A 13,192-nucleotide genomic window follows, 5' to 3' on the forward strand; every position below is an offset into this window, starting at 1 on the left:
CCCTGGACACGGGGCAGCTGGACCAAAGCCACCGATTGCCCTCAGGGTTCAGGGCTTTTAAATTGCTGGCTACAATTTCTTCTGAGCCCTCAAGGGCTTATTTAAATGGAGTTAAAGTGTGCAGCCCCTGGTGGGAAGAGGTTAAGCGTCTGGAGCCGGCGGGGGGTCTGGCTCTGGCCTGTCTCCCAGCTCTCTGGGGCTGCTGCAGCCCCTCACCCTGCCCCTCACTAGGTAACCCTCCCGTTTTCCAGGCCCCACCCCCCACTCCTGCTCCGGTTCTCAGCAAGTACCTGTGGATCACGGGCAGGGGCGGGTACGGCGTGGGCCTGGAAGGGCCAGCGTTCTGCATCTGAAGCACGGGGAGGGTCCAGGCCGACCAGACCGCTCCTGAAGCTCTCCTCCCCGACACCCCACAGATACCAAGCGTGGACAGGGACCTCTGTACCTCCCTCACCCTCCCTTCCTCCTCCTTCCTCCCCCCTTTCTCCCTCCTGTAGGGAGATGCCCATTTCCTCCCGAGGCCTGGGGCGGGGGAGTCTCTGGGGAGGAGCGCTGGCCGGGTGGGCACCTCACAAGGGAGCCATGGCCTGGCAGTGTCTGGGGGCAAGTCCTCCTCCGCGCACAATGACTACAGAGGCAGCTGCGGGGAGGCTAACTCTGCCTGCCTCTCCCTGCCCACTCCTGCCCCTCGGACACAGGCCATGGCCCTCTGGGCGCCTCGGCCTGGAGGAAGATGGCAGGAGGGACCTTCAACCAAGAACCACGTTCTGGCCGGTCATCAGCCTGGGGTGGGGGTGGGGCCCATGCATCTGGGAGGGGCCGCAGGAGCCAGGGGCCTTTACCCAAGGCCCTGAAGTAGGGTCTGTCCCCTGCAGGGGTGCAGTGCTCAGAGCAAGGGCATGTTGGCCTCTCTGTCGGAAGTCATGTTCTAGAAGCAAGGGAGGCGGTTAAGTGAAGTTTGCAAACACCCAGCCTGGGAGTTCAGTGTCTGGGACCCGGTGGGGGTGAAGACAAGGGCAGGGAGGGCTGTTTCTGCAGGATTTGGTGCCGGGNGCCCCGGCTCTCAGCATGAGCTGTGGGTGAAGGTGGAGCCGTTCTGTGCTGGGGAGGCCGAGGAGGGCTCAGGTCCAAGCCCCGGACTGGGCGGCGTTACAGCCCACCCACCGCCTGGGTCAGCGGGGAGGGCGGCCGGCTGCAGCCAGAGGCTGTGGGTGGGCTCAGGGGAAGGCGCGCCTCGGGGACAAGGGTCTCCAGGGTTTTCTTTTGCGGCACCTGCAGACCCTTGGGGTCTTGCGTGTGCCCACAAGCAGCTCCCCCTGCCCCACTTAGGCTGAGTGAATCGGGACAGGGCAGCACGAAGGGTGGCTTGCGCTGCAGGTGCGCTGGCTGGAGGGGTGGCCGGGGAAGGGGAGGCTGAGCCAAGGCTGTTCCTCCCTTCCGAGCTCAGCAGCCGGCCCCCTGCTGGTGGGGAGGGCAGGCCAGAGGCTGGGATGGGGTCAGAGGGGTGGGGCGTGAGCCGCCACAGGCACACATCGGAGGGATCAGGAGTCCGGGGCAGGGGAAGAAAGAGGGGTCCCCTGACCTCTGCCTGGTCCTCCTTTTTGGGCTCCATCCCATCAGTGTTGTGAGGCCATTATTATCAGCCCATTTCACAGAGGGGAAAACCGAGTTGGAGGTTTAAGTTTGAGATTCCAGATCCCAGCTGGCTGCCTCCGGCCCCTGCCAGCTTCCTGCGTGTCTGAGCCCCTCCCTGGCCACGCTAGGGGGGAGGGCCTCTCCAGAGACTTCAGCCAGGACTCGCTTCTTCCCCTACCTCAGAGACAGACACAGCCCTGCCCTGCCCTGCCCAGGTCTGCGTGCCGTAGCCCCTGGAAAGAGAGGTGGCCGGATTTGAGCTTGACCCTGAGTGGAAGCCTCAGGGACAGAAGGACGGACGGGGAGAAGACTCACCTGTGGGAGGGATCAAGTGGAGGAGCTCCTGATGGGGAGTCGGGGGGGGGATGGGAGGGGGGAGTCAGGGAGGAAGTGGGGGGGGAATCGGGGAGGAGCGCACCAAGGGCACACCTGAGGCTCAGTCCAGTCCGAGGGGGCGTCCTGCTTGGTTTCATTTATTTTTTCTTTTGTAAATTAACTTAAAATTTTTCTTTAAGTTTAAATAAACTTAAATAAATATTTCTTTTTGAGAGAGACAGAGACAGTGTGAGCAGGGGAGGGGCAGAGAGAGAGGGAGACACAGAATCCAAAGCAGCTCCAGACTCCGAACTGTCAGCACAGAGCCCAACGCAGGGCTCGAACTCACAAATCGTGAGATTGTGACCTGAGCCGAAACTGAGAGTCAGACTCTTAACTGACTGAGCCCCCGGGCATCCCTGTAAATTAACCCTTTTGTGCTGATGTGTGTGTAGGTTCACACGCTGTTGTAAGAACTGCTATGGAGAGGTTCCAAGTGTCCTCTGCTTGGCGTCACCCAAGGGAACACGTGCTAACTGCCCTACGAAACCACAAGCAAGACGTGAGGTTGGGGTGAGGCATCGATCTTACTGGCATTTCCCATCCTGCCTGTGCTCGTGTGTGACTGCATGCACATGCGTGTGTAGTCTACATGCCTCTGTTGCCCGTGAGGGTCACATGCCCACGAGTGCAGCCAAGTCACTGACGGGGTCTGGCACCTCGAGGACCCCTCGAGCCGCCTGCCACCTCCCTCCACACCACCCCCCTCCCCAGCCCCAGAAACCACTGATCTGCTCTCCATTCCTCTAATGCTGTCTCAAGAACGCTGAATGGGGCACCTGGGTGGCTCAGTCGGTTAAGCATCTGATTTCAGCTCAGGTCATGATCTCAAGGTTCATGGGTTCGGGCCCCACGTCGGGCTCTGTGCTGACAGCTCAGAGCCTGGAGGCTGCTTCGGATTCTGTGTCTCCCTCTCTCTCCCTCTCCTATGCTCGTGCTCTCACTCTCTGTCTTTCAATAATAAATAAAAATGTTAAAAAATTAAAAAAAAGAACGCTGAATAAATGGAATCAGTCACCATGTCACCTTTCGGGATTGGGTCTTTTCACCCCAATAACCCCCCGGAGATTAACCCAGGTCTTGAGTGTATCTGTGCTCCCTCCCTTGTATCGCAGAGCTGTGTTCCACGCGGGGGATGGACCACGGTTTACCGATGGACCCGTCAGGGTCCTCTGAGTGATTCCAGTGTTTGGTGGCCATGTCCAGTCACAGACAGGTGTGTGTGCGTGTGACCCCAGGCTTCTGTTTCTCTGGATAAATGCTGGAAAGCACGGTTGCTGAGTCCTGTGCTGGTTGCATGTTCAGGCTTTCGTGTTTTTTGTTTTGTTGTGTTTTGTTTTAGTAGTCTCTGTGCCCCACCTGGGGCTCGAACTCACGGCCCCGAGATCAAGAGTCGCACGCTCTTCTCACCGGCCAGCCAGGCGCCCTGCACTTTGTGTAAGGAGCTGAGAAGCTGTCTTTCCGGGGAGCGGCACCGTTTTGCGTTCGCACCCGCACGGCGAGGGACCCCACTTCTCTGCATCTTCCTTGTGTTTGCTGTGGCCCTTCCTTTATAGTTTAACCTTCCTGACATGCGTGCAGGGGACTCTCATGGTGGTTTCTATTTGCAGGTGCCTGATGGCTCGTGACGCTGGGTGTCTTCGCATGGCCATTCGCCGTTTGTGCACCCCCTTCGGTGGGTTTGAAGTGAGTATCTTGTAAACAGTGTGTCACTGGGTCATTCACAAAAATAGGTTCTGCCAATCTCTTCTTTCATTTTTTTTTTTAAATTTTTTTTTTTNCGCCCCACTTCTTTCATTTTTTAAAATGTTTATTTATTTTTGAGAGAGAGGGAGAGACAGAGCGCGAGCAGGGGAGGGGCAGAGACAGAGAGAGACACAGAACTGGAAGCAGGCTCCAGGCTCTGAGCTGTCAGCACAGAGTCCTATGTGGGGCTCAAACCCACAAACCGTGAGATCATGACCTGAGCCGAAGTCGGACGCTTCACCGACTGAGCCCCCCAGGAGCCCATGTTTTTCCATTCTCTTAACGGTGTCTTCCAAAGAGAAGTTTGGGAGCCTGGGGGGCTCAGTTGGTTGAGCCTCCGACTCTTGATTTCCGCTCAGATCATGATCCTGGGTGGGGGCGTGACATCAAGCCCTGTGTGGGGCTCTGCGTAGAGCATGGAGCCTACTTAAGATTCTCTCTCCCTCTCCTTCTGCCCGACCTGTGCTCCCTCTCTCTCTCTTTCTCTCTCAAAATAAATAAATAAACTTAAAAAAAAAAGAGCAGAAGTTTTCTTTTTTCTTTTTAAATGTGTAATGGCTTCATTGTGATATACTTCACCCACCATACATTTCCCCTGCCTAAGTGAAAACCTCAAAGACTCTTACTGTGTTCACAGATATGTGCAAACACCATCACAGTTGGTTTTAGAACATTTAGAATATTTTCATTACCGCCCCCCCCCATAAAACTCATGAACGATTTTTATAACGAGGACTCCGATTTATCAAGTTTTTCTTTGGTGGATCACACTTTTGCTCTGGGATCTAAGATCGCCTCGTCTAACTCGAGGCCACAACATTTTTTTTTTCTCATTTCCCCCCCCAGAAGTCTCCTAGTTTTAGGTTTTACATTTAGGTCGCTGATCCATTTTGAGTTGAGTTTTGTAGATGGTGGGTGGCATGAATCGGAACCTCTTTTTTGCATATGGATGTCCAAATGTTGCATTTGTTGAAAAGTTCCCTCCGCTGAATTGCTTTGGTACCTTTGGTGAAGAGTCATCTGTTGGTGTGTGTGCAAATCGATTTCTGTCCCCGTGATCTCTCCATCTGTCTTCGCACTGCTACCATGTTGTCCAGACTGAGGCAGCCCACATTGTGTCCCCAGCTGGGCGATGCTGGTCCCCCCCGAACTCCAGCTTCTTTTTCAAAGTCGTTTAGGTTGTTGTAGGGTCCTTATCTATTTTCATGTGAATTTTAGAATCAGCTCTCAGTCTCTACCAAGGGGAGCCTGCCAGGGATTGCACTGGCCCTACTATAATTGGAAGGGAATGGACATCTTACCGACATTGAGTCTTCCAAGACATGAGTAGAGTGTGACTCTCTGCTTACTTAGATCTTCTTTAATCTCTCAGCAACAACTCTAGTTTTTAGTACAATTCTTGGACACCTTTCGTCAGATTTACCCTTAACCGTTTCATATTTTCGGTGCTATCATAAATTATATTAAAAATTTTTAAATGCCTGAGTGTCGCTATTATAATTACAGTTGATTTTTTAATTAAAAAATTTTAAATTTTTATTTCTATTTGAGAAAGAGAGACAGAGCATGAGCAGGGGAGGAGCAGAGAGAGAGGGAGACACAGAATCCAAAGCAACTTCAGGGTCTGAGCCGTCAGCACAGAGCCCGACGTGGGGCTCGAACTCACAGACCGCGAGATCATGACCTGAGCAGAAGTCAGACACTCAGTCAACTGAGCCACCCAGGGGCCCCTACGGTTGATTTTTATACACTGCTGGTTACCTCGCAAATTTTGTAAACTCACTTCTAAGTTCCAGAAATTTTTTTTGTAGATTCCATTAGATTTTCTGCATAGATAAATGCTGTCTGAATAAAGGCAGGTCTGTTTCCTCCTTCCCAATCTGAACGCTTTTCCCCCGTTTGCCTTCTTCCACTGGCTGGAAGCTGCCGCATCAGGAGGCGGCTGCACCCCGACCCGCTCCGGGTCCCCCGGGGAAGCGGGTAGCCCCCCAGCGCCGAGGAAGGGCTTAGCTGCGGGTTTTCCGCAGATGCCTTGTAGCATGAGGAAGGTCCCTTCTTTTCCTGGTTTGCTGAGAGGTTTTGGGTCAGATCTTATCGAATGCTTCTTCTCTGCCTCTATTTTGAGATCACCCGACGTTTTCTCCTTTGAGCTTGTGAAAGTGGTGAACTCCCTCGACTGATTTTCAAATGCTAGACCAAGCTCCATCCCGGAGACAAACCCGGTCGGGTCGTGGCGGGCCGTCCTTTGAATGTGTCGTTGGATTTGACTTGCTAAACTTTGGCTGAGGACTTGTGCGCCTGTGTTCACGAGGGACGCGGGATATTGGTCTGGAGGGTCCTTGTCTTGCAACATCCTTGCTTGATTTTTGTGCCAGGGCAGCTCAGCCTCGTAGAATGATCTGGTTACGTGTTCTCTCTGCCTTAGTTTCCTGAGGGAGCTTGTGTACAGCTGGGGTTGCTTTGCCCTTCAGTGTTCGGTAGAATTCGCCCGGGGAGCCTGGTGTTTTCTGGGGTGTTTCCTCCATGCTGCCCTAACATGTCCAGGCAGACACGAGCTCGCTTATTTGTTTGTTTTTAACATAAACTTTAAAATGAAAGTACTACCTACATACGGGTTTCTTTAATGGCGCAGAGCCTCTCGCAATGCCAGAAACTTCCTCCTCTCTTTTCCCCGTCCTGAGCCCCATCCCCAGAGGCAGCCACGGGGAGGGCTTGAGCCCACGTGGGCTTATTTCCAGGTGGCACACTCAATTACTCATTCGACAAACCATTTTTAAATGTTTATTTATTTTTAAAAATTTATTTCTGAGAGAGAGAACATGAGCAGGGGAGGGGTAGAGAGAGGAAGACGCAGAATCTGAAACAGGCTCTAGGCTCCGAGCTGTCAGCACAGAGCCAGACGCGGAGCTCGAACTCAGGGACCTTGAGATCAAGACCTGAGCTGAAGTTGGACGCCCAACCGACTGAGCCACCCAGGTGCCCCTGCTTATCTATTTTTGAGACAGAGGGAAGGAGTGTGCAAGCAGGGGAGGGGTAGAGAGAGAGGGAGACATAATCTGAAGCAGGCACCAAGCTCTGAGCTGTCAGCACAGAGCCCGACGTGGGGCTCGAACCCACGAACCGTGAGATCATGACCTGAGCCGAAGTCGGATGCTTAACAGACTGAGTCACCCAGGCGCCCCTCATTTGACAAGTATTTACTGCAGGCCTACTGCGTGCCAGGCATTGTTCTAGGCCCTTGTCAAGCTTTGTGAACAAGACGAAGATCCCGACCTTCCAGAACTAAGAGATGATGCCGACCTCATCCGGGGACGGACATAATTCCAGCAGGACAGACAGACAGACAACAGCAAACCTCATGAACATGCAAGTTGGAGGTCCCTGAAAATATAAGAAGTGTTTTGGGGAAAACCAGAGCAGGGGAGGAGGGGGAGTGAACAAGAGTGCTNGAAAGGGGCGAGGGAGCCAGCCATGTGGCTGTCTGAAGGGGCGGACGGCCGGGTCCCAGGCAGAGGTAACAGCCAGTGCAAAGGCCCTGAGGTGAGAGTGTGGGCAGTGAGCTCAGGAATCGGCAAGGAGGCGGATGGGCTGGCACGGGGGGCACGAGGGGAGGCCGAGAGGAGGGCAGAGGGAGGATGGGGAAGGCCACCCCAGCGCCTCGGCCTTGCAGGCAGCTGTAAGGACTTCGGCTTCTCCCCCGAGTAGAAGGCACTACTGCGTTCGGAGCAGAGTGGCCTGGACTGAGCGGAGTTTCAGGGGAGCACGTGGCCTGCGCGCTGAGGACCCGCTCTGGGCGGGCGAGGAGGCCAGCGCAACACCCCAGGCAGAGGTGCTGGTGGCCTCGGGCAACGGAGGGCTCTGGGTCGACGCCAAAGGCTGCGCTGGTGGCCGGGGGCGGGGAGCGGAAGACGGAGGGAGTCCCGGACACGCGCAGTGTATTCGGAGCCAGGAGGGAGCAGCCCGCGCGGGGCGGGTGCGGGGACATGGGCGCGCCGGCCGCGCTGAGGGCGAGGTCACGGTGCAGGCGGCTGCGGGCCTGGGGCTGCGCGAGGCACAAACCTAGGAGGCGACGCCCAACGAGGAGGAAGTTGCTGCCCTGTCTCGTCTCTGCAGCCCTGTTCAGATGCTACCGGGGTCCGCCTGCTGGGGTCGCTGAGGATTAATCCAGTCCCCGCCCGCCCCGTGGGCTGCGCCCANCGCCGTCCCAGCCCGTCTCCAGTTCCTGCCCTGGCCTCAGGCCGCCGCCCCCCAGCCGGCCCGCAGCTCGGCTCCGGGACCCAGTCACCCTGGGGTCTCTAGCGAGGCCGGGCCTCAAGTTGCGGATCAGTAGCGCTTATGCTATTACGACTGTTGATAAACATTCGGGGCGCAGCTGCGTCGCCCAGTGATTCCGGCGCGTGGTTTCCCCCGNGCCGATACTCAGTACCACCAGTGCCACCAGCAGCTCTTTTTCTAAATCGAGCATAAAATGAATGGACTTAAAGCCTATAACTGAGAGGTATTCTTCGTACTCACAGGACCGTGGAACTACCACCTGCCTCTGGTTCCTGACCTCGCCCCGCATCAGGTAATCACCCCCCGGTCTCCCACTGCCCCAGCCTCTGGAAACCACTAATCCACTTTCTGTCTCTAGGGGTTTGCCGATTCTGGACATTTCATGTCAGGGGCGTCAGGCCATGGGGCGCCTTCTGTGCCCGGCTTCTGTCCCCGGCATCGCGCTCGGACTGCTTCACCCACGTGGCGGCAGGTGTCTGAGCTCACTGCTCCCGAAGGCTGAACACGGTTCCGTGGTGCAGACAGGCCGCGCCTTGTTTATCTGTTCGTCCATCAGGGACGCCAGGCTGCTTGGGCCCACTGCTGCGCGCCTGCGCAGGTACCTGCGTCGGGGCTTCGGCACCTGCCTGGGAGCGGGGTGCTGCCTGCGTGGGGGCTGGAGGGAGCTGGGCCCGCGCACGTCCCAGGTGGCTTCCTAAGCGGGGTCTTGGGAGACCAGCTTTCCAGGCGGGTGCGTCGTGGCCCATCACAGCCTGCCCGCACCGCCTGGCCCCTCCCTGAGAAAGGAGGGTCTTTCTATAGGGAAGGGGTGCCCTCACCGGCGGGGCCAGGATGCAGGGCCCAGCGCTGTATCTGGCACTTTTGGGTCCCCCGGAACAGCTGAGATGGCTTTCGACCACAGCCAGTAGGAAACGGCGCTGAGCCACGGCCCATCGGGGGGCCTGGCCTCTGAGACCTGACTTTGCTTTTACAACCAGCCTAGTCTTTGTCCCTGAGTGATGGGGGAGAGAAAGGGGCTCGGCGGGCAGAGCATCTGCTCTGCTGGCACCCCAAAGCCCAGCGCTGGGCACTCCCTGCCCAGGGGCCAGGAGGCCAGGGACTCGGCCCTTCGCCTGGGCAGTGACTTTCTTCAGTTCACAGTTATCCAAGAACCAAGTCTGACAGTAAACTTGACAGACTCAGGGGGCAACCCGGCTTCGTCTGGTTCCGGGGGCAGTTGAGCAGGCAGCAGCCGTGCCCAAGAGGAGTGTGAACCGGCGGCTTGTGGGGGTCCCGCTGTGCCCTCCGTACGGCCGTGTGGAGGCTGGGGTGGCGTCTTTCTGTCCTGTGTACTGGCCGTGCGGCCTTGGGAACCTACTAGTGGCCACGCCCATCTCCCCCCTTCCATCTGCCTGCACCCATCTCCCCGCTTCCACCTGTCCATGCCATCCCCTCCCCCCTCCTTCTTGCCCCCACCTCCCCCCCCNTCAGAGGGAACCACGTGCTCAGCTGGAAACCCTCATCTTGCCGCGGTTTTGCTGCCAGGTCAGCTGGGTGAGATGTGAGCAGGGATCTCAAGAGGTTTCGGGAAAGGGTTTTGCTCTCCTGCTGTGGTGCTATTCCTTCCTCCTCGCCTCTTGCTTTTGCTGCTGAGAACGTGGACGTGAGGCCTGGAGAAGCAGCAGCCTCCTTGCAGACATGAGGATGTGCTGAGGGTGTTCAGGAAGCTTGAACTCCAGGCGGCATCGGGGAATCAAGCCTGGTTTTTTTTTCATCTTGAAAATGATGCTGGGGGCACCTGGGTGACTTAGTCGGTTAAGCATCCGACTTTCGCTTAGGTCATGATCTCGTGGTTTCTGGGTTCGAGCCCCACGTCGGGCTCTGTGCTGACTGCCAGCTCGGAGCCTGGAGCCTATTTCAGAGTCTCTATCTCCCTATCTCTCTGACCCTTCCCTGCTCACGCTGTCTCTCTCTCTCTCCTAGAAAAAAAAAAAATGATGCTGAACATTTTTGCGTGTCCTGGAGTTGGGTGTGGCCCAGACAGTCCACTCCTTCAGGTCCCGAGTGTCCTTCGCAGTTTGCTCATGGCCAGGCCTTTGGTCTGGGGACATTTGGGACAGGAGCTCATAGGGGCTGAGAGTCAGCTGTGAGGACCTGAATCAGCAGGCAGGGGACCCATGGAGGGATCACGGGAGCGTGAAGAGGAAGCCTTGCTCTGGCGGCCACACGCCCTCCTGCAGAACAGGGCCTGACAGGTCGGCTCAGCTCTGGAGACCTCAAAATGGGGGACAGCCTGTTCTAGAAGCATCCATGACCAGGATGGGTACTGCTTTCTCAGGGCTGGCAGCTCCCAGCGCCTCAGAGGAACTGAGACTGGAATCCCACCTTTCCTTCCAGCAGACTCTCCCTGGCTCCCCAAACCCTGTGAGAGACTGACCCTTCTGGGCCTTGGTTTCTCGGTACACGAGCAGACAGACCCAGATGGCAGAAGTCTCCTGCAGCTCTGGAATGCGTTTTGTGACTCCAGACAAGTTGGACCCTCCTGGCTCCTTTCCCAGGGGAGACAAGGAACAGAAACAGAGAGGGCATGTGGTTTTCTCCAGGTCACACAGTGGATCGGTACAAACAATGCCGCAAGGTCCGTAAGCACGTAGTTGTACTTAACATGACTTCCCAATGTGCCAGTGTGTCTAAGACAAGTTCGTACACCTGGAGACGTTGGCTCAGAGTCAGATCAAGCTTTGTAACTTGGGCAGATGCTGGAAAATGCTCTTTAAGAAGGTCGGTGGTGTATATGTGCGAGGAACTCATTTACCCACCAATACAGTGCGTCATCAGAGTTCCTGATCCTCGCCAAATAAATAAGTGAAAAATTGTGTTTCGGGATAGTTCTCGTTTGTGAAACGTGGCGCTGACACTGAAAGTGTGAGCAAGAGAAGAACAAATCATTTGGCCTCTTCAAAATGAAAACCTTTTGTGCACCAAAGGGCACTAGTAAGAAAGTAAAAAAAGACAACCACAGAATGGGAGAAAATATTGCAGATCACGTATGTGACAAGGATCTAGGGGCCAGAATGTATACGGAGCTCTTGCAGCCAGGCAACCAAAAGGACAAATGACCCAATTAAAAAACGGGCAAAGGAATGGGGCGCTTGGGGGGCTCAGTCGGCTACGCGTCCGACTTTGGCTCAGGTCATGATCTCACAGTTGTGAATTCGAGCCCCGTGTCGGGCTCTGTGCTGACAGCTTGGAGCCTGGAGCTGCTTTGGATTCTGTGTCTCCCTCTCTCTCTAACCCTTCCCCCCTCATGCTCTGTCTCTCAAAAATAAATGAACGTTAAAAATATTAAAAAAAAAACACCTGGATTTGTAATTCTGTTATTTTTAAAGAAAGTTATCCTTTGTGAAGAATTGAAAATATTCTTCTCAGTCTTTAATTTTTTTTTCTGACTTTGGTTTTGGTAGGTTTTGCTCTGAAGATTTACACATAATAACTGTAATAAAATTTATTATTATTTTCCTTTATGGCGTTTGATTTTGGAGTGAATGTAGAAAGATTATTTTTAAATGCTTTCTTGTTAGAGCCCTTAGGTTTTTTTTTTTAAATCTTTGAAATCTGGCATTTCTTTGGTGTCAGCCTAAGGTTCAGATAGAACCTTTATTCTGGACGGTGCCCTGGCCATCCCAACACCACTCATTAAACAATGCGTCCCTTTGTCTTTGGGCTGAAATAAGCCCTGGCATAGGAGACTAAGAATGGGGTGCAGGGGCTTTATTGGGGAGCATTCTCAGGAAGGGCAGCTGGGGGGAAGCAGGGCCGGCAGAGGGCGAGGCTGGACCACGTCCATGGGGAGCTGTGGCGGCCCCGCAGGGACCCCTGAACCTGGCCCTGAACCCTCCCACCAACCAGTCCCCTCAAGGACAGCGCCTGGGGAGGGGCTGAGCTAAGGGGCAGGTGGGGGACAAGTGTCCCTGCCCTGAAGGGGGACTTGGGGCAGCGTATCCCGGCCTCCACTGCTGTCTTCCCCGTAGGCACCCACTTTTGTAGAGCAAGGTCACCCACCGGGAACGCCTTCGGGGACTCTGCCTGGTCCCTGCGGGGGGGACTGCAGGGCTGCAACCGGTAAGCGCCCCCGAGGGGCTTAACTCAACATCAGTCTCCTCTCCTCTCCTAGTTCTGGAGGCCTGAACTTCTCTCCTAGCCTGAGATCACCGTGTCTGATCCGTCCTGGCTCTTCCAGCTTTCGACAGCCCCAGGCGGCCCTCGGCTTGTGGCCCCGGCCGTCCAGTCTCTGCCTTTGAGTTCTCATGACCTTCTCTGTGGCCGTGTCTCTCATAAGGACACCTGTCACCAGGATGATCTCCCCTCCGTCCTTAACTTAGTTACATTTGCAAAGACCCTTTGTCCAAACAGGGTCGCCCTCAGAGCTTCCTGGGTGCCACTCATGTTCTTCGCTGTCCCCTGGTGAACCACAGCCGTACCTGCCCCACGGAGCAGGGTCATGACCTAACCACGACACCTTCCCTTGCTTGCTGGCCTCTGGCACAGGAGCCCCAAGTGACTAAGCGGCAGCTGGAGCTGGGTGTGAGCTGGCAGAAGCGTCTCCTTCTGGGAATCATGTCTTCTAGACCCACTTGGGGCAGGAAGGCAAGCATTCTCCAAGGCTGTCACGGGCAGTGATGGTAAATGGGGACATTTTTGNATTTTGGGTGTATTCTGCACCCTGGAAACCTGGAGGTTGATATCACGGTTCCAAACTGGCATATCAGCTCCTCCTTGGGAAGGCCACCCTGTTGTGGTATCAGGCCAGCGGCTTCCAATGGGCGCATGTGACAGCGTCAGTGGACCTCATGGTCCTGGGCCACACTCACACCCCCTTTGCATTAAATGGGTCTCTTGGCCCAATGGAGGCATGTTGCTTCTGGCCTCACAACGCGAGGCTGGCGCCAGGTGCTGGTGCTCGCGCCCGGTGTTCCCCTCCCACCTCATGACGGGCCTCAGCGGGGCGCACCCGAGCTTCCCCGGGGCGGGCTGGACGTCTGACACCCCCCCTCCGGCAGGGAGGGGCCCGGGACGCGCAGACTTCGGAACCGCCGCCCGCGTGGGCTGCCCCGGAACCCCAGGGGTCTACACGGCCACTCGGCACGGGGCTTGCCCTCTCGGGACGCTGGCGTCTCTCCTT

The 13,192-nt window shown here is 55.9% G+C and overlaps 1 long non-coding RNA gene across 1 annotated transcript; it reads left to right on the forward strand.

The window, feature by feature from the left end:
- Positions 1-8,173: 8,173 nt before the first annotated feature.
- Positions 8,174-11,361, forward strand: LOC144225719 (uncharacterized). Its single transcript, XR_013333372.1, has 3 exons — positions 8,174-8,323; positions 8,390-8,629; positions 9,994-11,361. It is a non-coding gene; the product is annotated as an uncharacterized LOC144225719 (long non-coding RNA).
- Positions 11,362-13,192: the final 1,831 nt, after the last annotated feature.

This window comes from Crocuta crocuta, unplaced genomic scaffold (genome assembly GCF_008692635.1).
Source record: "Crocuta crocuta isolate KB4526 unplaced genomic scaffold, BGI_CrCroc_1.0 scaffold50, whole genome shotgun sequence".
Classification (NCBI taxonomy): Eukaryota; Metazoa; Chordata; class Mammalia; order Carnivora; family Hyaenidae; genus Crocuta; species Crocuta crocuta.